The sequence below is a fragment of the Lepus europaeus genome, chromosome 3 (assembly GCF_033115175.1).
Source record: "Lepus europaeus isolate LE1 chromosome 3, mLepTim1.pri, whole genome shotgun sequence".
NCBI lineage: Eukaryota > Metazoa > Chordata > Mammalia > Lagomorpha > Leporidae > Lepus > Lepus europaeus.
Window position 1 is genome coordinate 93,427,029 of NC_084829.1, and position 22,178 is coordinate 93,449,206.

A 22,178-nucleotide genomic window follows, 5' to 3' on the forward strand; every position below is an offset into this window, starting at 1 on the left:
CCATCAGCTGATTCATTTCCCAAATAAATGGGAGCTGGACAAGTTTGGAGCTACGAGCCAGGAATACAATCAGTGTCTCCCAGGTGGATAAAAACCCAATTATTTGAGCCATCACCATTGCCCCCCAGATTTACACTGATAGAAGCCTGGCGTCAGGAGCCAGACAGAGCTGGGCATAGAACCTAAGCACTCTAATGTGGGACATGAGTGTTGTAAACACTAAGCCAAATACATACTGCCTCCCAGCTCCATTTTGCAAGCTTGTCCTCCTAAAGCCATTATAGAGTTAGACCCTGCTTTATTTACTTGAAGTTACAGCTGTTTTGTTGGCTATATGATTAACTTATATTTTTGTAATTTCAGCGTCAGATTCTCAATTTTATCACACACACACACACACACACACACACAAAGGATTTAAGTGTTCAGCCGTGTACAGGTTGATCCTAGCTCCTGTTTTCCTTCCCATTCTTTGCTACTCTAAAGTTTTGAAACTTCAACAATGTTCACTCAACCCAGATAAAAAAAATTCCTATTTATTCCACCTTCATACTTTTCTGGAGATCCAGGATGTAGTGCAAATCATCAATTACATGCAATGAACATTTAGGCTTCAGTTCATTTCAAAGCAAAGGGTTCTCTTTCTCTGCTCTCCATTAGGATGTTGAGTGACTCTATATATACCTGGGTTTGTAAATTCAAACTGTACTTTAATTGATGGCATTTTACTATAAGCATACTTAATTCACCTAAATAAATTCCATAGAAGTAGAGGCAATACCATCGCCACATTAACTTTTCTGTAGGGATTAGAGTATGACCAGGCAGTGAATGAGAAATATGAATTGATGATTAGAATGGAAATGAACAACAATGGAAATGAACAACATTAAATAACTGAGCAGAGAATTTAAAACTAGAGGTCAAGGTGTACTAACCACAATAATAGTTCATAGTAAACAAATTTTATGAAAAACTTTGGATTATTATTTGGCTATAGGATTAAAATTTTCTTGCACTAGACTTTTTCCTTGAGTAATTGTGAAGTCAAATTAAAACCAGTACCTTTAAAAAGTAAGAGACTCACTATGTAATTATCAAAAACTTCAGGCTTACAACACTTACTTAAACAAAATATTTTAATTGAAAAATCCAGAGATACTTGCAAAAAATAAACTTCACAGTTTTTATGTTGTAATATATAAAGAATGTCTAAAAATATTTACAAAAAGAAAAAAGCACAATATAAATTTCTCAGGGTAAATAAAATGATCTAAAAATAAGGAAACAATACTTGATCTTATTATTTACTAAATAGACAAATGCATTTTTTGTCTTTGTGACATTGTAAATGGTTTATAATAACCATTGTTATCAAGGTTGATGGAAAGTTGACTCTGGGTGCAATCTTTTGGATACCATCATGGTAATATTCATAAAAATCTATAAAGAATTTGATCCAGTGGTTCATCTCAGAGTAATTTGTTCATCAGAAACACATATCTACATCCCCCGAGGCCTGAACAAAAATACTGCAAATCTAGAATGACAATTTTTAAAGCAATCAAAATGTCAATCAATAGAGGAAGAGTGGAATGCAAAGGTAATTTTAAAAGTTTTGACCCAGGTTGAGTGTCAGGCTCCTGTTTTCAACCTGTCCCAATCCTGGCAGTTGTAGGTATTTAGGGAAAATGCATATTCTGGGACTGACTTTGTGGCTCATTAGGTTAAGCTGCTCCCTATAATTCTGGCATCCCATATGGCACTGATTTCAGTCTAAGCTACTTCACTTCTGATCGAGTTCCCAGCTAATACGCCTGTGAAAGCAGTGAAAGATGGCCCAAGTGCTTGAGCCCCTGCACTCATGTAGAAGACCCAGATAGAGTCCTAGGCTCTTGGCTTCAAATTGGCCCACCTCTGACCATTTGGGGAGTAAAACAGCAGATTGAAGATCTTTCTATTTCACCCTCTTTCACTGTCATTCTATCTTTCAAATAAATACATATTTTAAAAAACAACAAAATGCGTATTATGAAAAAATATGGAGGAATTTCAAACATTTTTGCACCAGAAGAGTTATCTTTTTTGTTTTTATTTTTAACTGATGTATAAGATTGAGATATGTTCATAGGCTACTATGAGATGTTTCAAAGCTAGTACATATGGTTCATTGTGCAAATCTACATTTATTATTTCTTTATGGTGGAAGCATTTAAAATTCTTTCTTCTAGCTTTCTTTAGAAAAACATACAGAGCAGACTTCTTTCAATTCCTCTTTTCCATGAAGGTTTTATAGTATTCTGGTGTAATGATCTATTATTATCAAGCATTACTAAGAATACTTAAAATGATTTGGTGACTATATGAAGACAGATTAAAGTATAAAAGGCAGGGTGGATATTCAGCACAGTGTTTAAGCTGCTTGGGATGTCCACATTCCATACTGGAGTATGTGAGTTTGAGTCCTGGCTCTGGTCTCCATTCCAACTTTCTCCTGGTGTACACCCTGGGAGGTGGCCTGTAATGGCTCGAGGACTTTGGACCCTCATAGAAGACCCAGATTGAGTCCTTGTCCCTGGCTTCAGACCACTTAGTGTTGTCTGCAGCAGGCATTTGGCAAGTGAAACAGAGGGTGGGAGATCTCTTTCTCTTTCTTTACGTATAAAATAAACAAAAATTTTATAAAAGAATCAAAATAAAACTATTCCATATAAAAAGTAAATCAGAATAAAATAATAGGCGAGTCAATTATCAGGAAAAGCACGTATATACAAACATACCTGAATATTTATAAATGAGTATAAATTTATTGAAAAACTTCCTCATGAGTGGGGTATGGATTGAAAGAGTAGAATAATTAAATGAACTATATTTTTACTCCATAATCTAATTTTAATAATATATTTTTATATTATTTGTACACTTACTATAAGTGAAGAATATATAAAAGAGTAAAACAAGTATAGTAAATGAATTCTGTGCAAAAGGACTTACTGGAGATTTATCAGTTAATATGTGTCCTTAAGGGTTGGCATTTCTGAGCATTTCTCTGTTTTATATAATTAAGCCTTGATTTAAAAAATACTTTCTCTGTACTTGTAAGCTTACCTTTGGCTGGAATCAAGTATTTTATGTCAGTTAGACATCAATGAAGGGGTTAGGGTAGGTACTAAAAATCTCAGCATGAGTTTCAGAAGTCCAATTTTTTATTTCCTTTTTATTTGACAAAAGAAATTAAATTTGACTGTCTGGATGGGAGGCATTCTTCATATAAATATGTATATTTGTATTATAAATATTATAGAAAACAACCTGTCTCTATCTGGTACAAGCTCTTGTATTTAAAAATATGAAAGACTGAGGAAACCTGATGTGATGCTAATGTGTCATTAATTACTTTTTATTATTCCCTTTGTACCATTCACATTGGATTTCTCAATAACATAATAATTATGTCTCCAGGGATTGTTTGAAAAGTCAAATAAAATCCATTCCTTTTGGCTGGCACCATGGCTCAGTGGGCTAATCCTCCGCCTTGCAGCGCTGGCACACCGGGTTCTAGTCCCGGTCGGGGCGCCGGATTCTGTCCCGGTTGCCCCTCTTCCAGGCCAGCTCTCTGCTGTGGCCAGGGAGTGCAGTGGAGGATGGCCCAAGTCCTTGGGCCCTGCACCCCATGGGAGACCAGGATAAGCACCTGGCTCCTGCCATCAGAACAGCGCGGTGCGCCGGCCACAGCGCGCCTACCGCGGCGGCCATTGGAGGGTGAACCAATGGCAAAAGGAAGACCTTTCTCTCTGTCTCCCTCTACTGTTCACTCTGCCTGTCAAAAACAAAAACAAAAATCCATTCCTTTTGTGAAAATACTTTTCAAAAAGGCAGAGACATAGACCTCCTGTTTTTGGACACTAAAGAAATGCTGTAGATTAACTTTAATTAATGAGCCTAAGTGAAATTTTCAGACAATTTAATTGTTGCTACAGTTATGAATACTCAATCTGCCTATACATATTCCCTTTTAAAGCATATAAAAATAATATTTTCCCTTAAGAGTAATATGTTACAAGTTTTTTGTTCTACACAATTTTAATTGAACTATATATGTATGTTTTCAAATTAGTGTGAGACCAGAAATGATGCTCATTATCCTTCTGATTCATTCTGAAATTGTCTCTTATATAAAATCAGGGTCAGTCTTGGAAATTTGCCTTTTTTCTCATTGTGATAAAGCATCCTTGTGCCTGCCACTCTGTGATCATTTCTGTGTTTATTACTTCAGAAATCCTTCAAAATTGAACTGTTTTCCCCTGATGCTTTTTGTAGAATCAAGATAGAATGGTGGTTACCTTGCTTGTAAAACCAGGATAATAATAGTACCAGCCTCACTAGGTTTTAAAATTACATGAGAAGGTGCACATTAGTGCAAGTCTTAGGACCCAGATTATATGGATCCCCTAGCAAATAAGAGCTGTTAGCATTTGTTTTCTTCCATGAACACACTTCCATGAGTGCCTATTCCTATTCCTATTTTGCTTTTTGTCCAACTTAAATTTTATGCCAACTACCTGTTTGAAGAAAAGTGGGGAAGCAATGAACAAAATAAAGCATGAATGACCATTTCTAAAAAAATAAGCATTGTATAAACAACACTTGGAAGGATGGACTGATTTTTCTCATTTGCAGATTATTATTTTCTTTCCTTAACTTTCCGTACCTATATTTTAACTGACTTCTAGTGCTAATCAATAAAGTTGTGCAGACTGAAAAGTATAGTGATATCACATTCCCCTACCCACACACACTCACACACACACACATACATGCAAATAAACACATCTTTGTTTCAAGTAATTATGAACTTGATCATTATCATAATTATCCAAACAAAAGAAGGAATTCAGGCATTTGATTCACATTTCTGTCTCTGAATAAAAAGTTCCATGAAGACAATTTATTCTCATTCCACGGTTTGTAGACCCTCAGAAAGAATTATGTGGTTGCTTAGTAACCTCAGATGCTTTAGGGAATCCCAGCCTCCACACAGTCATTTTCACGTTCCCCTGGGAATCACTCTCAAAAATGCCCCCAGAGAAATCAAGACTGGAAAAGGTTTCCTACTGCTTTGCAGTATTCAGGAGGCCGAAAGAAGACACCTTTCTCTTCAAACCTATTGTACAGGAAATATCTTGCAAGTAACCCATTTCTCCAAGTATCTGGAAAAGAAGAAGAGAAGGGAAAGTGATCTAAAATTCACTAAATTGCCAAAAATTTGCCCATCTACTACAACAAATATTTTTACAATCACGAAAATCCTAAAAAAGGATTATTATAATAATCAATTTTTAATATGAACAAACCTCACAGAGGTTTGCAACACTAAATGAAGCACAAATGATGCCATTTGTTAGTTGTATTTCCCTCATTTATCCCTATAAATTTCCCGTATTTCCCATAATGCATTGTGCACAACATTTACATCACTTGAAACAAACATGAGATTCTCCTGGTTTTTGTTTTATTTGTTAAATATTTTTCTATGAATAGTAAAAGTTAAAATAAGATACATATCCTTCACTGTTCATGACTTTTTATATTTTTTAAGATTTATTTTATTCACTTGAAAGTCAGAGTTAGAGAGGGAGAGAGGGAGGGAGGGAGAGATAGAAAGAGAGAAGTCTTGTATCCAGTGGTTCACTCCACAAATCGTCATAATGGCTAAGGCTGGGCCAGGCCAAAGCTAGGTGCCAGGAGCTTCTTCCAGGTCACCCACAATGGTGCAGGGCCCCAAGCTCTTGCGCTGTGCTTTGCTCCTTTGCTAGGTGCCTTAGCAGGGAGCTGGATTGGAAGTGAAATAGCTGGGATTCCAACTGGCACCTATCCTGGGATGCCAGAACTTCAGGCAGTGACTTTACACACCACAACATCATTCTGAGCAAATGAATGAAAAGCAATGCTCCAAGAACTTACATATCCAATGTTCCTTTTCTAATCAACATTTATAAACTGTTCTTTAAAATGAGCAAAATGGCAGCCTGTGCTGTGACACAACAAGAAGCAAATCCTTGTAATGCCCACATCCCTGTAGAGTGCTGGATGGAGTCCCAGCTGCACTAATTCTGCTCCAGCTTCCTGGAAAGCTATTGGCAGTCATTTGGGAGGTAAACCAGCAGATGAAGATCTCTCTCTTTATGTCTCTCCCTCTCTCTTTTTCTGTGTGCCTTTAAAACGAATAAATAAATAAATCTTCAAAAATAAATGAGATGAGCAAAATGCTAGGTCTTCTGCTCCAAATACACGTGTCTTTCTATCGTTTAAGCTTAACATTTGCAGGTCACAATCTGGTCATAATGTGTAAAAGTGCACTCTGCCCCAGAACCGTGGTTTGGCTAATAGAAAAAGTTGAATTAGATTGAAGAAAATACATAGTAAGGGAAATATCTTCAATATTTTTTTCTCCAGAAAAAGCTGAACTAGTAGTGCTCACTAGTGATGAAGGGGAATCAGTTGCAGTTTGGAGGCTGGTAACACAAGACTAGACACTCTGATCTAGCCACTTACACTTACTCAACTTATTTTGTTTTGTTAATTCTGCTTTAAATGACTTGACACTTTTTTTTAATAAGGGAAAATACTTCACAGTGTATCTTGAGTTACAATAATAGAATGTAAAAAGAATAAATCAATTCCTATCAGTTTTCTTAAGTACTTTATGAAATATAATTACCCTAAACAAAAATCTGCAGAATCCTTCTCAAAATTCAATGAATATACACAAAAAGCATATTATTTTTTCATACAAGACACTTTTCTTATTATTAATATTCCTGTGTATTTAAGTAAAGTATGGACTATTTTCATTTGTCTGTGTGTTTGTATGTGTGTGCTACCTAATATAAAACATAATTCTGGCCGGCGCCATGGCTTAACAGGCTAATCCTCCGCCTTGCGGCGCCGGCACACCGGGTTCTAGTCCTGGTTGGGGCGCCGGATTCTATCCCGGTTGCCCCTCTTCCAGGCCAGCTCTCTGCTATGGCCCGGGAAGGCCGTGGAGGATGGCCCAAGTCCTTGGGCCCTGCACCCGCATGGGAGACCAGGAGAAGCACCTGGCTCCTGGCTTCGGATCAGCGAGATGCGCTGGCCGCAGCGGCCATTGGAGGGTGACCAACAGCAACAGCAAAGGAAGACCTTTCTCTCTGTCTCTCTCTCGCTATCCGCTCTGCCTGTCAAAAAAAAAAAAAAAAAAAAAAACACATAATTCTGACTGTAGTTACTACTCAAAACCTTTAAATGTCATTGCATTAAAAAGAGCATGGGAGGTAGATTTGCTAAAATATGCTCTTCCTTTATCCAGAAAGCAATCCTTTGTATTTCCTGAAATAAGTGAAACCAGTTGAAAGTAAAAAAGTGAAGTAAAACCTTAAAAAAGGAAAACAGGAAATCATTGCAAATCTTTGAATGGTCGCTTGGTCACATTTTAAAATAATACAACGTTATCTTAAAATTTAGTTAATGAATGTTGAGTTCAGACCTCAGCTGTACAACGTACTGGTTGAGAACCCTGAACAAATTTATGTAGCCAATCAAGACTGCAAATCCTCACCTAAAAAAAGAATAAAAATATCCCTGCCTCCTCAGGAAGGTATCAAAATTAAGGTGTGTACTCCAAACATTGGACTTAACTCTTTATATGTAATGCATTTTCAGTACTGTTAACTCTTGGCTCAGCAACTTTACTGGGGAAATTACAAAGTACTTATTTGTAGACTGTTATTTGGAAAATAATTTGGGGGTCACCCAAAGGCTTGTGTGCTGAAGTCTTCAGAGTCTTGTGCTGATGGAATAAGTATGGAAGTTAATCACATTATAGTGTCTGAATGTGGGACCTTGGAAAGTGATTAGATTGGATTACAATGCTGGGATGGGGCTTCCATGATTGAAGCAGTATGGTTTTATAAAGAGAGAAAGACAAGTGGGTGGCCGCGGCTCACTAGGCTAACCTCCGCCTGTGGCTCCAGCACCCTGGGTTCTAGTCCCGGTCAGGGTGCCAGATTCTGTCCCGGTTGCTTCTCTTCCAGTCCAGCTCTCTGCTGTGGCCTGGGAGTGCAGTGGAGGATGGCCCGGGTGCTTGGGACCTGCACCCACATGGGAGACCAGGAGGAAGCACCTGGCTCATAGCGGCCATTTATGGGGTGAACTAATGGAAAAGGAAGACCTTTCTCTCTGTCTCTCTCTCTCTCTCTCACTAACTCTGCCTGTCAAAAAAAAAAAAAGGGAAGAGTGTGAGCCCTGTGTCTCTGCTTGCTTACTTGACCTGTGATCCTCAGTATGCATTCTGCCATCCACTGCCCTCATCAGACAGGAGACTCACAGAGCCTCCTGATCTTGAGCTATGAAACTCCAAAACTGCAACCAAAATAAACCTTCATCCTGCCTCTCGAGTGTATTAGTTGTAGTAACAAAAACTGGCCAAGACAAGCATGACCTAAAATTGAGTTTTGAGGTTCTAGTTTTATAGATAGATACGGTTTAAACTCTTTTAAAATTACCTGCAAAATCAGTAATCTATCAGGTAAATTTAAATTATGTCTTTCAATCTTCAAAGCAATTGGATTTATTTGTAAAGTACTTTTCTGACAATTGGGAAGGTATGGTTTCAATTTGCTTAGTTTTTTTACCTGTAGATTATTAATAGTAAGAGTAAATACCTTTAAAAATTATTTCATGGGCCAGAGCTGTGGTGTAGTAGGCTAAGCATCCTCCTGTGGTGCCAGTGTCCTATATGGGCAGCAGTTCTAGTCCCTGCTGCTCCACTTCCAATCCAGCTCCCCATTGATAGCCTGGGAAAGCAGTGGAAGATGGCCCAAGTGCTTGGGCTCCTGTACCCATGCAGGAGACCTGGAAGAAGATCCTGGATCCTGGCTTCAGATCGGCTCAGCTCTGGCCATTTTGGCCATTTGGGGAATGAAGCAGCCTCTCTCTCTCTCTCTGTGTTTAACTCTGCCTATCAAATAAATAAATAAATCTTAAAAAAATTATTTCAGAGAGGTTTGTTTAATTACTTCATTTTTCTGTTCCCAAGGAGAGAGGCACTCAAAATGGTATGTTGGAAAAGATCATCAATCACCTGAGTTTTGGAGTAAGTTAAAAGAAAATAAACAGAAATTGTGAAAAATTAGAAATTGGGAAATTACTGATAAAGAAAAATTCACTTTTAAAATAAAATATTTTCTTCTTTTAAAAAGGTTTATTTATTTATAAGGAAGGTGGAGTTACAGAGAGGCAGAGGCAGAGAGAGAGAGAGAGAGAGAGAGGGAATCTTCTATCCACTGGTTCACTCCCCAGTAGCCACAATGGCTACAGCTGGGGAACTCTGAAGGCAGGACCTAGGAGCTTCTTCCAAGTCTCCCACTGGGTGCAGGTGTCCAAGGACTTGGATCATCTTCTGCTGCTTTCCCACGCACATTTGCAAGGAGCTGGATCGGAAGTGGAGCAGCCAGGACTTGAAGCAGCATCCATATGGGATGCCAGCACTGTATGCAGCAACTTTACCCACCATGCCACAGCACCAAATAAAATATTTTGTGCCTATAAAATTAATACCTGTTCATTTCAAAACATGGTTAATACCAAAAATATAAAGAACAATGTTAATATATTGCTATACAGATTTAAGAACATAATGACACTTCGCACCCTATCCTGCCTCCCACCCATGCTCTCACCCTCCTCCTTCCCCCTTCTTTCTTTAAATTTTTTTTTTAGTTAAACTTTTATTTAATGAATATAAATTTCCAAAGTACAGCTTATGGGTTACAATGGCTTCCCCCTCCCAAAACTTCCCTCCCACCCGCAACCCTCCCCTTTCCCGCTCCCTCTCCCCTTCCAATCACATCATGATTCATTTTCAATTCTCTTTATATACAGAAGATCAGTTTAGTATATATTAAGTAACGATTTCAACAGTTTGCCCCCATATAGCAAAACAAAGTGAAAAAAAAATACTGTTGGAGTACTAGTTATAGCATTAAATAAGAGTGTACAAATATGGAACGCTTCACGAATTTGCGTGTCATCCTTGCGCAGGGGCCATGCTAATCTTCTCTGTATCATTCAATTTTAGTATATGTGCTGCCGAAGCGAGCACTCTTTCTTTCAATTTTTACAATGACATACTTTTAGTTTATTTTATAATCATAAACTTAATCCTCCAGTAAGTCAAGAATTCAACTAATAGTAACAAGAAGAAAACACTGTCCCTCAGCAGTAGAGACAAGGGCTCTAAACAATAATCAAATCTCAGAAGTTACTTCTTAACTCCACTGCTCAAATTGCTATAGGTCAGAGACCAATTGGCATGCCATGTCCTCACTCCATTCCTAATTCCAGCTCCCTTCTGGTGTTTACCCTGAGAGGCAATGGGTGATGGCTCAAGTAATTGGGTCCTTGCTACTCATGTGGGAGACCTGGATTGAGTTCTGGTCCCTGCCTTTGTCCTGGTCCCGTCCTGGCCTCTGAGAGTATTTGCAGAGTACAATAGTGAATAAGAGCTTTGCCTGTTCATCGCTCTCTATCTCCTTTTTTCTGTCTCACTCTCTCTTTCCCTCTCAAATAAATCAAAATAAATAAATAATAAAAATTTTTAAATATGAAAAATGAAAAACGAAAGGAGAAAAGAAATGACTCTGTTATTACTCTTAAACTAAAAGTCATCCTAAAACACATTTCACAAACATGACTTTTAATATCATTTATAAATATAAACTTTTAATATTATTTATGAATCAGACTTGATCTTTATAGCATATAGACTCCATCCTAAAAATAGAGTAGGGGATGGGAAAATGAAAACCAGAAAGAGTTTATATATCTTTGACATTTACCTTTTCTTACCTTCTGTATTCATAAAGTTGAAATTTAGATTAGTAGTCATTATTGAATAAGCAAATATGTATCAAGAACTTATTAATTTGAGGATATTGTGAGGTGCTGTAATATGTGGAAATCATGAAATAGGACTTCGTTCCTCACAGACTTGAGGAGAAATCTTTATTTTCCTTTCTCTTGTGTGAATTTCCGAACTTCTTCCTTTCACACCTGCTTTTGTTTGGGAGGATACAGTGACCTTCAAGTATGCCATGGTAATTGTCAAACAGACTCTTTGTCAAGGTACCTGGGGTTTTTTGTCAGTGTATTCTCTAACAAAAAATCAATCCTGGAGTCCTTTTGATTTCTCAACCTCCAATCAATACTTTATCCGTATAAAATATAAAGAGTTTCTAATATTCTCCAATAAAAGGAAGAAAGCCTTTTGGAGGAATGGCTGGTTCTACAGCGAGAATAGGAAATGCACAAAATTAACCCGATGAGTCCCATTTGCCAGAAAGTAAAGATGTGATCAGAAATGGGACTATTAAGATAAAAAGGAGCCAAATGAAAGATCTCCTAATTTTGAGTAACATAAAATGGAACAATTTGAACCGGACAATAAGTTTAAAAACAAGAAAATAAATATTGTGGCATTTCATTATAATCCTGTGTGTTACATGAATACCCGTGAGTGCATACTTATATGCATAAATAATTCTATAAATAAAAGAGAAAAGACAGATGTCCCATACAGGAGAATTCTTGATGATTTATATACATACCCTGCCCTCAAGGAGAAGGAATATAACTTCTAGCTGCAGTGTAAGCTGCGGTGTAGGCTGCACATGATGACCCCTCCCTAGATGTACAGCATGTAAATGGTGAGAAAAAGAAAAGAAACCTGAGAAAAATGGCCTCAGACAAATGGTAAAGGTTAAAATCAACAGTGAAAAAAAGGTATGTTGAAGCCATATATCCTAGGTATGATATGATGACAGTGGCACTTCACCACTTTTTGGTCTTCTTCCCAAAATCCATGACCTCATGGTAACCAGAAGAATTATATCAAATAATTCAAATGCACTGACAGTCTACAAAACAGCTGACCAGCATTCCTCAATCATTTCAAGGTCATTAACAAAGTCAGGGTCCACATTGTGGTGGAGCAGATTAAACTGCCACAGGTAATACTTGCATCCTAATATCGGAGTGTCAATTAAAGTCCCAGGTTCCTACTTCCTACTAATCCAGCTTCCTGCTGATGCTTCTGGGAAAGCATCAGAAGATGGCCCAAGTACTTGGGTCTCTGTTACCCATGTGGGAGAATTGGAAAGAGTCCCTTGTTCCTAGCTTTGACCTGTCCCAGATCTGGCTCTTATGGCCATGTGAGGAGTGAACCAATGAATAGAAGATTCCTCCTCTCTCTCTCTCTCTCTCTCTCTCTCTCTCTCTCTCCTCTCTCCCACCCCCCCCCCTTTGTCATTCTTTCAAATAAATGAATAAATACTTTACAAAATTAGGAAAATCTGAGAAATTGTCACAGCAAAGAGGAGCCTAAATAGACATAATGGCTAAATGTAATGGGATAGCTAGGATGGGATCCTAGACAGAAGAATGACATTAGATAACAACTAGAAAAATCTGAATAAACTATAGGGTTTAGTGAACAATAATGTGTCAATGATGGTTCATTAATTCTGACAAATGAAGCACAAGATGCAAGATATGACAATAAGGGCAACTGGGTTTGGAATGTTAAAAACTCTGTACTCAGCAGTTTTTGTGTAAATCTAAAACTATATTGAAATTAACATTTTAGTTTAAAAATATATAAAAACGGATCCTGTGGCTACAAAATAAGAAAATCTATAAAGCATACCACTGATGACTAGAAGTAAAACTTGTCTCTGCCTGCTCGTAGCTGGTTGTCTGTTTAAATACTGGATTGTTCTGTTTTTCTGGATATTCTAAATACTTGTCCACATTCTTATTGCCTCTTTTAGTGATAAACTATTCCAAGGAATGAACATCAGTGCCTTCTTGAGTCAGTCATGCTTGTATTTTTAAAAAGACAGCAATGGTTTTCCAATACAGAACTGGATTTCACTATATTTTTAGGAAAAGTTACTTTGTAGACAAGGATAGAGGAATTTAAAGTATTTAGATGAGGTTTTTTTATATCTTTGTATATATTTATTATTTAGAGATTATTCTTGCCATCCCTTGTCCTTTATTTTTACACATATATATGTGTTTTAAAAGCTTTTAAAATAGAGCATTGATTGGTTCATCAGTTTCTTCTTATCTGCAGAAGACTTTTACATTTGCTCTTAGCCAAAAGTCAGAGACATGGGAAGACTTCTTAAAAAGATTTATTTATTTGGACCTGGCACTGTGGCTCAGTGTGTTGGGCCACATCCTGCAGCACTGGCATCTCATATGGGTGCCAGTTCGAATCCCAACTGCCCCCCTTCTAACCCAGCTCTCCCTTCTAATCCAGATTCCCTTCTTTTTTTTTTTTCCTTTGGAAAGTTTTTATTTAATAAAAACAAATTTCATAGGCACAGCTTTAGGAATATAGCAGTTCTTCCCCCCATACCTGCTCTCCAATCCCCCTCCCTACCCCACATCCTACTTCCTCTCCCATCCCATTCTTCATTAAGATTCATTTCCAATTATATCTATATACAGAAGACCAGCTCTATACTAAGTAAAGACTACAATAGTTTGCACCCACACAAACACACAAAGTATAAAATACTGTTTGAAGACTAGTTTTACTGTTAATTCTCATAGTACAACACATTAAGGACAGAGGTCCTACATGGGGAGCAAGTGCACAGTGACTCCTGTTGTTGATTTAACAATTGACACTCTTTATTTATGACGTCAATGATCACCCGAGGCTCTTATCATGAGCTGCCAAGGCTATGGAAGGCTTTTGAGTCTACAAACTCCATCAGTATTTAAACAGGGCCATAAGCAAAGTAGAAGTCCTCTCCTCCTTTCAGAGAAAAGTACATCCTACTTTGATGGCCCCTTCTTTCCACTGGGATCTCACTCACAGAGATCCTTCATGTAGTTCATTTTTTGTCACAGTGTCTTGGCTTTCCATGCCTGAAATGCTCTCATGGTCTTTTCAGCCAGACCAGGACCTTAAGGGCTGATTCTGAGATTAGAGTGCTGATTAGGACGTTTGTCATTTGATGAGTCTGCTGTGTGGCCTGCTTCCCATGTTGGATTGTTTTCTCGTTTTTAATTCTATCTATGGTCATTAACAGACACTTGGTCTTATTTATGTGGTTGCTTTGACACTTAATCCCATCTCTATGATCAGTTAGACACTTAACATGATCAGTTTAACATGTAAGATGGTATTAGTACCACCCAGCTTAATGGATTTGGAGTCCTATGGCAAGTTTTTAGCTTTACCCCCAGGGATAAGTTGGTGGGAATGTGTGCCAAATGTACATCTCCTCCCTCTCTTATTCCCACTCTTATTTTTTACTGCGAATATATATTCCTGATCTATTTTCAACTGGATTTAAAAACCTATGAATAATTCTGTATCAAGTAAAGAGTTCAACCAAGGGTATTAAACAGAAAAAAAAGCAAAAAAAATGCAATAATAAACTGTTCCTCGACAGTCAAGACAAGGGCTGTTCAAGTCATTGTTAGATGAAGATTTTTAATGGTCTTAGGGAAATTTTGCTTCATTTTTATCCTTTGCTCTGATTTATTGCTATTTTTCTTTCTTTTGTTACATTATAAAAATAGATATAATTGTTAACCAAAAAAAATCATCCAAAGAAATATGTGAAGAAATATTCTTGGATAACAAAACACAAACATGTCTGTGTTATTTTTTTCCTTCTTAACACTTCAAATTTACTAGGAGCATGAAATTTAAAATGACACTTCATCATGCAAGAAATAAGAGAGAGAAGGAGAGAGTGTGGAAAAAATGTTAAGACAGATGATAACAAGGTTGAGGACACAACAAACTGTTGAAAATTATATCATTGCATAGTCTGTCAATAATTCAGAAGCTGTGGCAGCAGCAATCAGGACTGATTTGATATTAGTAATAAGACATCCTATCCCTTTACTTCCTCTGTCTTCCTCTAAAACCAGTGGTCACTATAACATACAATTTTAAGTTTCTGTGTTGGAGTTCACTAATATAAAAGGCCTATCATTTTTGCAGCATGCGTTATCTCTATTAAAGTGGAAGTTTCTTTTTCAGAAATAAGCTTAGTTTTCAGGCTTCAGGGAAGACCTCAAACAGAAAGTATCAAAGAATTCAACAACACTAAGGCAGAGATCATTCTTTCAGAGAATGCACCAACCAGTTATTGATTGTCTTCAATGCAATAAGTGCCAATCTCGGTTTAATTTCTATGTTTAAAAAATTTGTTGAGTTGCTGAAAGTTAAATTTACATGTTGGACAAGAAGAATTCTGCCTTAGGAGCTGCTTTTATGGCTGAGAATATTTATATCCTACATTATAATGTTCAAATATCTAAAGTATGCCATGCATTACAAATCTAAAATCTTCACAGAATGCTATTTAATCTGCATGATGAAAAAATCTGTTTTAAGTCCTCTGTGCATTTTAGAATTAGTCAATAAGTAGAACACATCAACTTTGGGGTTTTCAGAGATTTTATAGGCTATCTAATGTTTTCTTTTTGCCAAGTTTAGAAAAATATGGGTTTGTTTTACTGATTTGATTAAATTTAGAGAGACTCTTAAAATTGTCTCAAAGTCACTATGTTGTTACAGGTTATCTATAATGCAATATAGATGCTATCACTTAATGAGAAGAAACTTTTGAAATTTATTTTTATTACCAGTTTTCATACTTTACCAGTTTTAATCTTGATAAAGTCTAGAGAAAATATAGGGGTTATTATATTATATGATTTTCTAAATACTGGAATATCACTAATTCCAAGACATTTTTGTTTTCTATTCTATAAGAGGGAAAAAGTGTCATATGGTCTAATAAGTTTCAGAAGTGTCACTTACCACAGTTTTCACTACATTTCTTTCCTTTTGCGTGTGAAAGATTTTAGCAAGTCCTGAAGAAATGAGGTTTGCCAAAAATATTTTGAGAGCAGTAGCAGAAAGTCTGCAGAAGTAAGCTGCATTCAAATTATGAAGGAACATTCATGCCTTGCTGGAAAGTTTAAAACTTTCCAGATTTCTTCTTACAGTGATCACTTTGGTAGCAATGTGAAAGGTGAATAAACCTGTTTAGGGAACTTTTCAGGAACCAAAGCAAAACATGGGACAACATTAGTTATAATCACATTCAAAATAAATAGATAGATTAAAAGTGTGTTCGAGAAAAATGGCAGAATTTGAAGATTGAACGTTAGGGTTTTGGAATTCAGTTATGAATGGAATTTATACTGTAAATACTTAATAGATGTTCGAACCATTCATTAAGATCAGGCATGTAAAAGGGAGGATCAGAAACACACTAGATAAAATAGACAATCTGTTTTTATGTATGTCAAGTTTGAGGTACCAAATCAGTTTATATTTAGATACAGACCAGTGAAATTCAAGAAAAAGACCTAGTTTATAGCCATATAGTACCAAGAGGGGCTAAAGTCATAGGAATGTATCAAGACATCCAGAGGTATTAATCAGAATGTAAACTGCAGAGGGACCAGTGCTGTGGAACAGAGGGATAAGCCACCATCTGCAATGCCAGCATTGTTGTATGTGTGCTGATTCAGTTCTCTGCTGCTCCACTTTGAATTCAGCACTTGGGAAAGCAACGGAAGATGGCCCTGCTACTTAGGCTTCTGTCACCCACGTGGGAGACCCAGAACGAATTCCATGCTCTTGGATTCAGCCAGGCCCAGACCTGGACATTGAGGCCATTTGGGGAATGAAACTGAATGGAAGATCCCTTTCTCCCTCTGTCTATTTGTCTGTGTGTCTCTCTGTCTCTCTCTCTCTCTCTCTCTCTCTCTCTGTCTCTCCCTCTCTAATTAACTCTGCCTTTCAAATAAATAAATGAATCTTAAAAAGTCTTTAAAACATGAATGTGAAATGTAGAGAATAAAACAGCAGTAAAAAAGTGTTAGATGACTAAGTAGATCTATGGGTGGAAAGACATCAACAAAAAGCATCATCATAGAATTTGAGTATGGAGAGAGTATCAAGAAGGAAGGAGTAATGGTCAATGCAAGAAAAAATTTGCATTGTATTTATCACTGAGTCAATTGTTAGTGATTATGGCCAGCACAATATCAATGAAAAAATAAGATAAAGCCAGATAAAGAGATTAGTTGGTAAGTGTAGATGTAGAACTAGTAGATGTGAGAGGGTTTTCAAAAATTCATTGAAAAAGATAGTAGGAATTTTCCATTAACTTTTCAAGAGTCCTCTTTGCTATGAAAAAGAGTGACAATATAGGACAAGAGATATACAATTTTATAAAATATAAAATATTTTATAAGATAAAAATTATATAATATAAAAGAATATGATTTTATAATTCCTTTATTTTATACTTCTTATATATATATTTTTTTTTGACAGGCAGAGTGGACAGTGAGAGAGAGACAGAGAGAAAGGTCTTCCTTTTGCCGTTGGTTCACCCTCCAATGGCCGCCGCGGTAGGTGCGCTGGGGCCGGTGCACCACGCTGATCTGATGGCAGGAGCCAGGTGCTTCTCCTGGTCTCCCATGGGGTGCAGGGCCCAAGCACTTGGGCCATCCTCCACTGCACTCCCTGGCCACAGCAGAGAGCTGGCCTGGAAGAGGGGCAACCGGGACAGGATCGGTGCCCCGACCAGGACTAGAACCCGGTGTGCTGGAGCCGCAAGGCGGAGGATTAGCCTAGTGAGCCACGGCGCCGGCCAATACTTCTTATATTTTAACTGACATGATTTTGTACATATTTGTAGGGTACTAGGTGATGTTTCAATATATATATCTATTATGTAATGTCCACTTAAGGTAAACATATATATATCCTCAAACATTTGTAATTCCTTTGTGGAATTACATTCAAAACACTTTCCTCTACATTTTCTAGAATAACATGCAGTATATTATCATCATTATTATCATTATCTGATAATACAGTTGTCCTTCTGTACAATAAACTAACAGAACTATTTGCTCCTATCGAACTATAACTTAGTACCCATTAAATAACTAGTCCCTATCCCTCTCTTTGCCTATATTCTACTCAACCTCTAGAAATTGCCATTATACTCTCAATTTATTTGAGATAAACTTTTTTAGACTACACATGTGGGTGAAATAGTATGGTAACTATCTTTAAGTCCTTGGCATATTTTACTTACATAGCCTTCAGTACCATTTATATTATAGCAAACGACAAAACTTCAGGATGAGTATTATTGCCCGGTTTGTTAGTCTGTTTTGCTTGGAATGCCTCCATCCTATATTGTAGTGCTTGTGATAGGGTCCTATCCACCATGTGCTTCTGATCCAGCTTCCTGCCAATGCATCCGGAAGGCAATGGATGATAGCCCAGGTGCTCAGATTCCTGCCACCTATGTGAGATATCTGAATAAAGTTCCTGGATTCTCACTGTGGCCTGGCTCAGCCTCAGCTGATTCTCTTTCCCTCTGTCTTTATCTGCCTTTCAAATAAAAAAATTAAATAAATCTTGGGGGAAAATTGATAAGATTTCATCCTTTTTATGGCTTAGTAGTTTTCCATTGGGTATATGCGCCACATTTTCCTTATCCACTCATCTGTGGATGGACATTTAGGTTTTCTACTCATGGCAATAGTGAATAGTCCTGCAGTAAATATGGGAGTACAGAAGTCTCTTTGACAGATTATTTCATTTCTCTTGGATATATACTAGTAGTGGAATTCGTGAATCATATGGTTTTTCTATTTTTAGGTTTCTGAAGAATGCCTATACTGTTTTTCACAATTATTGTACTAATAATATATACTAATAAAGTGGAGATGTGTCCCTTCTATACCTAATTTGTTCAGTTTTTATCAGGAAGGAATGCTGGATTTTATAAAATTCCTTTTCTGTATATTTGATGATCACATGATTTTCTTTTTTTGTCATTTAGTTTTATTTTTAAATATTTCAGATAGTACATAAAAGTATAGAGTTCCATAAGCACTCTTAGATTTAATAACGTTTGACATTTTGGCATATTTCTTTGCATGTGTATAGGTACATATATATTATTTTTCTTGAAAGCAGAGGTGCATATGTGTAATATAGGACAAAGATCTTAAAGTGAGGAAAGAAGAGAATATAATTGAGTGAATATAATATTTATAAATATTTATATATGATATAACATGTCATCTTCATACATACAAATTATATCTATACTCCCACATCATCTGTGTCTCAGATGATCCTATGATTTTTATTTTTTTTTTACTTTTATTTAATGAATATAAATTTCCAAAGTACACCTTATGGATTACAATGGCTTCCCCCCCATAACTTCCCTCCCACCAGCAACCCTCCCCTTTCCCGCTCCCTCTCCCCTTCCATTCACATCAAGATTCATTTTCAATTCTCTTTATATACAGAAGATCAGATTAGTATATATTAAGTAAAGATTTCAACAGTTTGCCCCCACATAGCAACACAAAGTGAAAAAATACTGTTGGAGTACTAGTTATAGCATTAAATAACAGTGTACACCACATTAAAGACAGAGATCCTACATGATATTTTTAAAAAATTAATTAATTTTCTATGCAATTTCCAATTTAACACCAGGTTTTTTTTTTTCATTTTCAATTATCTTTATATACAGAAGATCAATTCAGTATATACTAAGCAAAGATTTCATCAGTTTGTACCCGCACAGAAACACAAAGTGTAAAAATACTGTTTTAGTACTAGTTATACCATCACTTCACATTGGACAACACATTAAGGACAGATCCCACATGAGACATAAGTACACAGTGACTCCTGTTGTTGATTTAACAATTTAACACCTTGTTCATGGCATCAGTAATCTCCCTAGGCTCTAGTCATGAGTTGCCAAGGCTATGGAAGTCTTTAGGGTTCACTGTCTTTGATCTTATTCTGATAGGGTCATAGTCAAAGTGGAAGTTCTCTCCTCCCTTCAGAGAAAGGTACCTCCTTCTTTGATGGCCCCATTCTTTCCACTGGGATCTCACTCGCAGAGATCTTTCAGTTAGGTTGTTTTTTTTGTTTTTTTTTTTTTTTTTGCCAGAGTGTCTTGGCTTTCCATGCCTAAAATACTCTCATGTGCTCTTCAGCCAGATCTGAATGCCTTAAGGGCTGATTCTGAGGCCAGAGTGCTATTTAGGACATCTGCCATTCTATGAATCTGCTGTGTATCCTGCTTCCCATGTTGATCCTATGATTTTTATCATTCATTCTGGTGAGATGTATCATGTAGATTGATTTCCCTATGTTGAATCTTCCTTAGATACCTAGAGTGAATCCCCATTGATCATGATTAACAATCTTTTTAATGTCCTATCATATTTTATTTACTAGCATTTTGTTTAATGTTTTTACATTTATGTTAATCAAGAATATTAGCCTGAATCCTTCTTTGGTTTTTGCATCAAGGTAATACCAGTCTTGTAGAATGAGTTTGGAAAAATTCTCTTCTCTTAATATTTTTTGTTTGAATAATAGAAGACAAATTAATAGTATTCTTTCAATGCACATTAGAATTCAATGGTAAAATTATCTAGCCCTGAACTTCTCTTTAATCAGAGCCTTTTTACTACTGATTCAATCTTGTTACTCATTATTGGTCTATTTAGATATTCTCTTTCTTCATTATTCAGTCTAGATAAGGTATATGCATGTAGGGATTTATACATTTCTTTGCTCTGTTTCTTTATCTTATATTTTGAGAGAGGCTGGGTAAAGAGGCGATATAATATGGGGGTGATTGGTTAATCTAGATTCTGGAAGAAGCAGGAAAGAATAGAATCTGCATGAATTCATCTTTTGTGGTGCCTAAAGGAAAATGGTAATAATGAGCATACATGGAAATAATCCAATACGTTTAAATATGACATATTGAAGGATTTTCCACCTGTTGGACTGTGTATTCTCTTAGAAACAGAAACCCAATTCTTCTCCTAAAAATGAAAATAAGTTCAAACCCTAAGGGCTTTAGGAAAGTTCTGATGCGATAGAAGAGCTTCACTGAGGAACAGATGAGAGACTGACTAGGGCTTTATCAGGCCGCGGAAGATCCAATTGAGTTAGGAAGAATACATTTGTATTGAGATCATACCCTTTGGTTGAAAAATTTTCTATGTAAGTGATCAACAGTATGATTTCAAGAAATGAAAAAAAAAAAAAAACAATTGGACAGTCCCAAGTTAAGGTATAAAGGAGTTGAGGGTTTCAATGAGATAATATGTATGTAAGAAAATTGAATAAAATGGGAAGAGGATGATAACAGAATTAAAAGATTTACAGCACAATTGAACTCAATAGCACACACAGTGGAAGCAAGATAATGAAAAGGGTGATGACACAAGAAGCTGTAGGAAATGCAGTTGTTGCAGTACAATATTAGGCTGCCACTAGCATTGCCAACATCCCATATGGGAGTGCCAGCTCAGCTCCTGGCTAATCCACTTCTAGTCCAGCTTCTTGCCAAAGCACCTGGGAAGGTAGCAGAGGTTGACCCAAGTACTTGGATCCCTGTTACTGATGAGAGACACCAGGTTGGAGCTCAATTCTGCTCAGCCCAGTCCTGGAATTTGGAGTCACAGGGCAAGTGAACCAGTGGATAGGGGATTCATTCCTTCTCTCTTCTCTCTCTCTCTCTCTCTCTCTGTCTCTCCTCTCCTCCTCCTCTTCCTCTCCTTCTCTCTCTTTCTTCTTCTCTCACTCTTTATCTTCCTCACTGTTTCCCCATCTCTGTCACTCTGTCTTTCAAGAAAATAAGTAAATATTTTTTTTAAAAAAATTGTAGCTAATGCAAGTTAAAATTTCAGTAGTTGACCCTCAGATTATGGAGTTTGGTCATGGGGATAATGGTTGTGGAGAACATGCAGAAGATGGTCATTGAATAGGACATGGTTAAACAACAGAGTGACACGTAATGTTGTCTGAACACTGCAATTGTCTTGATTAGAGTAAGATCAGATTAGAAAGAAATGTTGGGAGCAAGATGCCAAAAATTGTAGGGATTGTTGGAAACAAATAGGAAGCAGAAAGGCAGAGGATAAGGATAGAAAGTAATCTACCTGCATAACAAGGGCATGAAAAGGTATCGGGCACTTTACCCAAAGGAAGAGCATAAATGATAAAGAGTACTGAGGAG

The 22,178-nt window shown here is 36.9% G+C and overlaps 1 long non-coding RNA gene and 1 other non-coding gene across 2 annotated transcripts in view; both read right to left on the bottom strand.

Moving 5' to 3' along the window:
* Positions 1-5,136: 5,136 nt before the first annotated feature.
* The window catches only part of LOC133757010 (uncharacterized), a 287,511-nt gene continuing 270,469 nt past the window's right edge, over positions 5,137-22,178 (bottom strand). Inside the window, exon 7 of the long non-coding RNA XR_009865560.1 lies at positions 5,137-5,210. This is a non-coding gene — a long non-coding RNA (uncharacterized LOC133757010). The remainder of the gene's footprint in view (positions 5,211-22,178) is intronic.
* On the bottom strand, positions 10,036-10,141 carry LOC133757209 (U6 spliceosomal RNA). The gene has a single exon (XR_009865586.1). It is a non-coding gene; the product is annotated as a U6 spliceosomal RNA (small nuclear RNA).